Consider the following 6,911-nt stretch of genomic DNA (forward strand, 5'->3'; position numbering starts at 1 on the left):
CCTTCCTAATAGTGACTCTCTACCCCGTGTATGAATGTTTTGTGACCGCAATTGTGGTCACAAAACACTTGCAATTTACCGCCCTCTTCAAGAGGGTGACAATGCACTCGTAAATTGGAAGGGGTCCCCACGGGACCCCTTCCCCTTTGCAAATGCAGGGGAAAATATTTTTCAGAGGCAGGCAGTGGTCCCTGGGACTACTACCTGTCCTTAAAAAATGAAACTAAAACCTTCATTTTCTTTTTTTAAATGCATCCCGTTTTATTTTAAGGAAAACGGGCTGCATGTAAGAAAAACAACTTCATTTAAAAACAGTCACAGACATGGAGGTCTGCTGAGCTCAGCAGGTCACCATCCCTAGAAGGGCCAGCCATTTCCAATGGGGCCACAAATTGCAAGTGCCTCATGAATATTCATGAGGCATGCAATTTACGACCCCATTTGAAATTGCAAACAGTGTCTCAGACACTGTTGTACATGGCATTTTGCGACTTGCAAATTGCGACTCACCATCAAGAGCAATTTGTGAGACGCAAATTGTCATGGTCGTACATTTGGCCCTCTATGTCCTATCAAAAATATTAAAATATCCGGTTGGGCATTTTGTTTTTGTTGGTGGTTATCTTTGAAAAGCCTCAGTCTCAAGAAGACATCCCGTAAAGGACTGAGCTGAGTGGCTAGAGCTAATGGTGAATCTGAGTTTTGGAAAAGAAATAAGAGTGGCCAACTGGCCGAACAATCGGACATAAAGTCTTCTTTGTTGGTAAATGTAATGGTGCTGTCCTCCTCATACTTCCTTCCAGCCATGGTAAACGGTAATCAGTTCATCATCAACTGCAGCTTTAAATACTCTGCCTAGATAAGAAGAAGACACAACTTTGTGTGTCCAACATGACCATGGCCACTCTCTTGTTTTCCTGATTGAACATAAGAAGGTAAAAGAAGGCCTTCTACTCACCTATTCTCAACACACATGTGTAGAATACCTTACTGGGGCATGCATTCTGCATGGCATAGTAGTAGTACTAGTACTAATAGAGTAGTAAGGACTGATTGGTTCTCTGAGTCTTACAGTACCACCACTAGGCAGTCCACAAAATATATATGGGGAGAGGGAAAGCTGAAAACCATAAGAAAGGAAGCTGCAGAGAAAGGCAGTTTGAGGTAAAATACAGACACTGGAAATATGAAAATAACTTAGCAAATAATAGGATAATGCAGGGATAACAAGATTTTTGCCAGAGATAGATCAAAGAGCATTTGGGAAAAAAATAAAATTCGCAAACAGGTAGAAAATAGTTCAAAGTAAGGAGCAGTAAAAGTTAGGAAAATATAAATTGATATGAACAACAGGAGGACTTATTTGCGCCAGCAGAGCCATCAGCTAAGGAGCGTTCTTCTTGCTTTGAAGAACCTCCAGCTCCCTCACCCACCTCCGGCGACCTCCTGCCCCTGTATGCTGATGCATGTAAAACATAATTAAGGAGACAAGAAATAGTTGGTGGTAAATATAAATAAATAATCTCTACAAAACAATTTTTGGACAGGAAACAGCAATTACAATAACATTAAACTTTTCTAAATCATATTGACGAGTAGTAGACTAGTATCGTGGATCGTCCTATCAACTTCACATTTACCTAGCCCGCCTTTTCCAAAGACTTTGGAATAAGTTGCAACAAATGATATTTGCTTCTAAGTTCGGATTTCATACATCATCATTCTCAATCCCCTTTGACGAGCCAATTCACTAAGTCAGCATTTTGTCTTTAAATGCATAGATGGACGCATGCATACACCAAATTGGTTGTCACTGTACGAGCTACAAATAGATTCTAAGTACTGAAATGAGAGGGCACACACAGCTAAATAACTAATACTAATGACCACTATCTTAGTAGTGATAGGACAAAGGACAGGAGTCTCTCTCTAGTTTGCATTACTTAACTTAAGTTCTTACATAATCATGAACTGAAGTGAGTGCAAACTTGTAAACAAGTACAATTAGGTAGCGCCAAGCACCTGGTCTAGAATAATGATCCCATAATATAAGATTTGTAAAAGTAAGTTACCTGCATGTGAGCAGCATGCTTTCTATTTGGGAAATAAATATTAGCAATAATATAGAACACACAAATAATAATAATAATAATAATAATAATAATAATAATTAGCTACTCACGAAGCCCTTTGACCTCAACCTCTAGCAGGTCCAGCAGGTTCTGCTCTCTGTCCTTGATGTTGGACCACTGATGCGTGAGCTGGTTGCGGGTGTGCCGGACCCCAGAGCAGTGATGCACTGCCCGGCACACCCTGGCCCACTGCTACTGGCGCTCCAGGAGCCTGTACCCAGGGCCAGGCCAGCCACCTGCTGCTAGGGTGATGGGGAGGTGGCGCTGCACCCAAAAAAGCAGGGCTGCCACCTCCACCTTTGAAAACAAGGCCCGGGGCTGCACCCATTTGGGGCACCGCCTTCCGGAAGAGAGGCAGCTGTTCTTTGCCGCCTTTTTGGCACGGGTCTCTGCCATGATGCTGAGGGGGCGGGGCAGAAAAGAAAATGTAGAAAGTATAAAAAAATGAAGGGAGAAGAAGCAAGAAAATAATAAAAAAGTTAGCAAGCAAGTTACAGAGAAAAACAGTACAAAACTCACTGAAACACACACAAAAAGTAGAATAAAATGCAAAATATACACTTATCTAAGATCGAGAGAAAGGCAATAAATAGAAAAGATCAGAAAAAAAGTTTTGGGAAAGAAGGATGAAAAAGATTAAGGCAAGATTGAAAAGTAGGCCCCAGCATCATTACAGAGAAAAAAACAGATGGTCATGCCAATGTGCAATGGCGTGGTGCAGTTTGTGTGATATTTTCCCCTGCGCACGCAATCCGCATTGCGGCAGAGCAGAAATGTCACGCGAATGGGCAGGACAAACAACTCCGCCCGCTCACAGAACTCTGCGTAGAGCTGCCGTTTTTTACCTCTTTGTGGAGTTCCCGGTAGCACATCTAAGCGAACTCCGCCAAGGGTTATTTATTATCAGCGAAGCCACAATAATCCAGAACTTCAAGAGCACAATAGAAGTGATCCAACAATACAATTCCCACCACTTTCCCATCATGCCCGCTTTGCAAAATAACACTAAGATGGTTGTATGACATTTGATCGCATTCTGTTTTAATGCATGCCTTTGCCAGATATGCGTTAAAATGCGCATGCCATTACATTGCAACCCTTTACCGCGCATATTTTTTCAGCGAATATGCCCTTACCATGCATGTCTTTACAACGAAATTCATTGCAAAAGCATGAATAATAAAAGGATATGTGTGGTAAAGGTTTCCCTGAACCCTACCTTAAACCCTAATCCCAGACCCTGGCACACCCCACCCCCAGACCCAACCCTTCTTAAAACAATATTCTTTCCATGCCCTAAACTCTAAAACCCTACCCCAACGCGACTCTCCATGACCCCCAGCCCTTCCCCTGCCCTAAACCGTAAAACCCTATCCCTGCACGACCCCCCAACCCCAGTCCTTTCCCTACCCTAGAGCCTAAAACACTTCTACTACCCCTGCTCAACCCCCTCTGGCCTCCAGAACTTTCCCTACCCTAAACCTTAAAATGCTACCTCTGCGTAAACCACCGCCAGGCTCCCAGCCCTTTACCTACCCTAAACCCTAAAACAGTACCCCTGCACGACATCCCTTGCACCCCAGACTTTAAAATATTAGCCCCAGGCCCAATCCCCCTTACCAGTAACCCTGGGCGAAGCACTACACTACGCTCGTGTAGTTTGCATAGTTTGCGCTACTTCACACTACGCTAATTGCACGTAGCACAGTGCAAACACACGTAGCGTAGTGTAGCGCAGCATCGTGGTCATTTTTTGCTTGCTCGCGGTACTCAACGTCAAGTTGGCGACCGCGAGTGAACAAAATGACATCCCGGCGAGACTTTTTCCTCGTTCGCGATCAGCAACACCAAGTTGCCGATCGCAAGTGTGGAAAAATAACCTCCCGACGAGATTCTCAGCGCGGGGAGGTCAGGTTTCTCATTGCGAGTGGTCGCGTATGCTGACGGCCACTCGCAATGAGAAACTACCAGTCTGTGTTGAGAAAGCTGCCGCTCGAGTAGAAATCTACTCGAGCGGCAGAAAATCGACCGCTTGCACTGTGCAAGATGCTGTTTGCACAGTGCGGACAAGCATCCGGCACTGTGCAAGCATCGCAAACAGCATTTTGCACAGTACACTACGCAGTTTGCGTAGCTACGCGTAGCACTTCTACGCAAACTATGCCCAGGGTTACTTACCAGTTCATTTGAGGGGGGGCGGGACACGTTGTTGTGAGGAAGCGGAAGAGATTATCCGTCTTCGCTTCTTCTAACGACATGGATTACCTGCCAAAATGGCTGTTTCCACGCATATGCATATATTTTTTACCACACATATGCCTTTACCATACATACCTTTACAAAGAAATTGGTTGTAAAGGCATGCATGATAAAAGCATAAGTGTAGTAAAACAAAAAATTGTAAAGTCTATGCTTTGTAATGACGCATGAGTTGTAACACGTGCATTGTGATGGGATGCCTGGAAACAGCCACGTTTTATTGGCCGTTTCCCCAACAACACACACACTCACTCACACACACAGACACGCACACATATTCAGATACTGCAAATTGTTATGTTTAGTTTACTTTTGACAATGAATATGCAGGGCCTGTAAAAATGTATTTATTATCAGCGAAGCCTCTATAATGGCACAATAGAAGTGAACCAACACTACAATTCCCAGAATGAATTATGTTTGTAAATCACTGCTTTGGACTGGGACAGGCATTTCACAATAGCATCACATTGAAGCTCAGTATCAAAAGTACCCATTTTTTCAGTTTGGATGGCTGAAAGTTACAGTAGTTGCTGCCAGGAACTTGTAACTTATGATTATGAACAGCTTTTGTCGGGAGGGACTTCACCTACCGAGCTACCTTACCACAAGTGGATATTGGTTCATTAACTGTAAAACAAGATACAATCCCCAAAGATCTCACTGAAGTAACAGACGTTAAACACAATCTTTCTGAAACAGAGGGATACTGAGATGAAGGATTCCAGACATGGATGCCCAGTTTGCTCTCCGAGTAACAATTTACACAGTGCAACCTTTACTTGTACTGAAAACTCTACACATTCAGCATTATGAGTCCAAAAGCAATGTGTTTTTTCTTGCATTTAGATTTGTTTGTGCTTTGCATCACACGCCCGTTGCAAAGTACCACCTAAATGCACAGAATTCTAATTAAGGTTTTTTTCAACCTGCCTATAAAATGACAGCGTCATTTAATTATATTTTACCTTTTATGAAGAAGGTAGGCCTAACCAGGCAGACTACAGCGTGGCCTCGGGGACGGAGGCTGTTGGAAAGTACCGGAGTGCTGCTGCTCGCACACAGGAGCCTCGGGCGACGTTTGAGTCCAGCCGCTGCCAGGCTGCGGTAAACTGCTTGTCCTGCAGGTTAAACTGGGAAACGATGCCTTTTACGTCAGCAATGCGTCTTTGCTCCCGCCTTGAGCTTCAGCTGACCTAGATAGACTGGGGTACAGAGAGGATAGGACTCTGGTGCTGCCAAGCACTCTGTGTTCCAAAACAGCCCTGCGCAGCCCTCCTTTCAAGAGCGACGCCCCGGGCAACCAGCCTGGAACGGATCTGGCCAGGGGCGCCGGATCCACACGAGGCTGAGTCACGAGCCTGTTTACTTATGTTTCTTTAATATGTGAATCTGAATCCACTTGGTATGGAGTGCCACCTGAAGGTAGCAGTTTAATCCTTCTATTGTAAAAGTTTAGCAACTTTTTTATAAATCATGCGGCAGGGGAGGATCATATTATGCCGTAATGCTGACTAAATTATGCAGCAAGAAAAGGCGAATTATGTAACATTACGCAGCATTTTGTGATGGTATTATTTAATTTTGCCCATTTTAGGTTTCGCCTGGTGAGGAAACTCTGCCATGTTTGTGCTTCCTAATTGTAGCAATCTAGGTCCATAGGCTAACATGGGAATACTTTAACAAAGTATAACTATTGACAGAAGTGAGCTAAAATAATACTTAGAGGACTTACATGATTTGCAATGATAAATCCAACAACCTGCCACTGTAACTAGTACAGAAAGGAAGTTACAGAACGCTTTTACTGTAAGCTAAACTTCAGCCTTCTAGCAGCTTCTCCTCTTTGTCAGCCTTGCTGCTTTGATGAGGTGATAAGTGGCCTGCATAGAGGCAGAGGTTATCAGGTGGGGGATGTTAGACCTGATCCTCTTCAGGTAGTGTTTCCCTAAACTTCTTCATTTTTACCTTGAGTTTTGCTGATTGTCGTGTTATGTTATGTTAGGCAAACTTGTAAAGCGCGCAGCTGCCCCAGCAAAGGGGTATCCTGGTGCTAAAAGCAGTAAAGGCCTCTAACAGCAAGGAGCCCATTATGACGGGCGAAAGGAAAAAGACCAGATGGCCATTAAGAGATACAGTGACAGACAAAAGGGCATGGACTACAAAACCTAAAAAGAAGGGAAAAGATGTGTCTTCAGTACTTTGCGAAATGTCAGATAGTTATCCATACTCCGGATGTGTACTGGAAGGGCATTTCACAGTTTCGCTGCCAGTGTGCGAAAGGAGCGCCCACCGGCGCGCGCCCTTCTGACCCGGGGCACAACTACCAGGTGTTGACCTACTGAGCGAAGATGACGAGTAGGAATGTAGGCAGAAAGCAGGCCCTATAAAATGCCAGGTGCGGGGGAATTCAGGATCCTGAAGGCAAAGCAGAGGGACTGAAACTCCACCCTTTTTGCCACCGCAGCCAATGTAGCTGACGAATGGCAGAGGTGGGGCAGCGTCCATGCATGCCAAGAA

At 44.3% G+C, this 6,911-nt stretch overlaps 1 gene segment (V, D, J or C); it reads right to left on the reverse strand.

Moving 5' to 3' along the window:
- Positions 1-5,647, reverse strand: part of LOC146863226 (Ig kappa chain C region, A allele-like) — a 431,421-nt gene extending 425,774 nt beyond the window's left edge. Inside the window, exon 1 of the C gene segment in view lies at positions 5,360-5,647.
- Between the last annotated feature and the right edge of the window lie 1,264 nt (positions 5,648-6,911).

This window comes from Triturus cristatus, chromosome 2_2 (genome assembly GCF_964204655.1).
Source record: "Triturus cristatus chromosome 2_2, aTriCri1.1, whole genome shotgun sequence".
NCBI classification, from domain to species: Eukaryota; Metazoa; Chordata; class Amphibia; order Caudata; family Salamandridae; genus Triturus; species Triturus cristatus.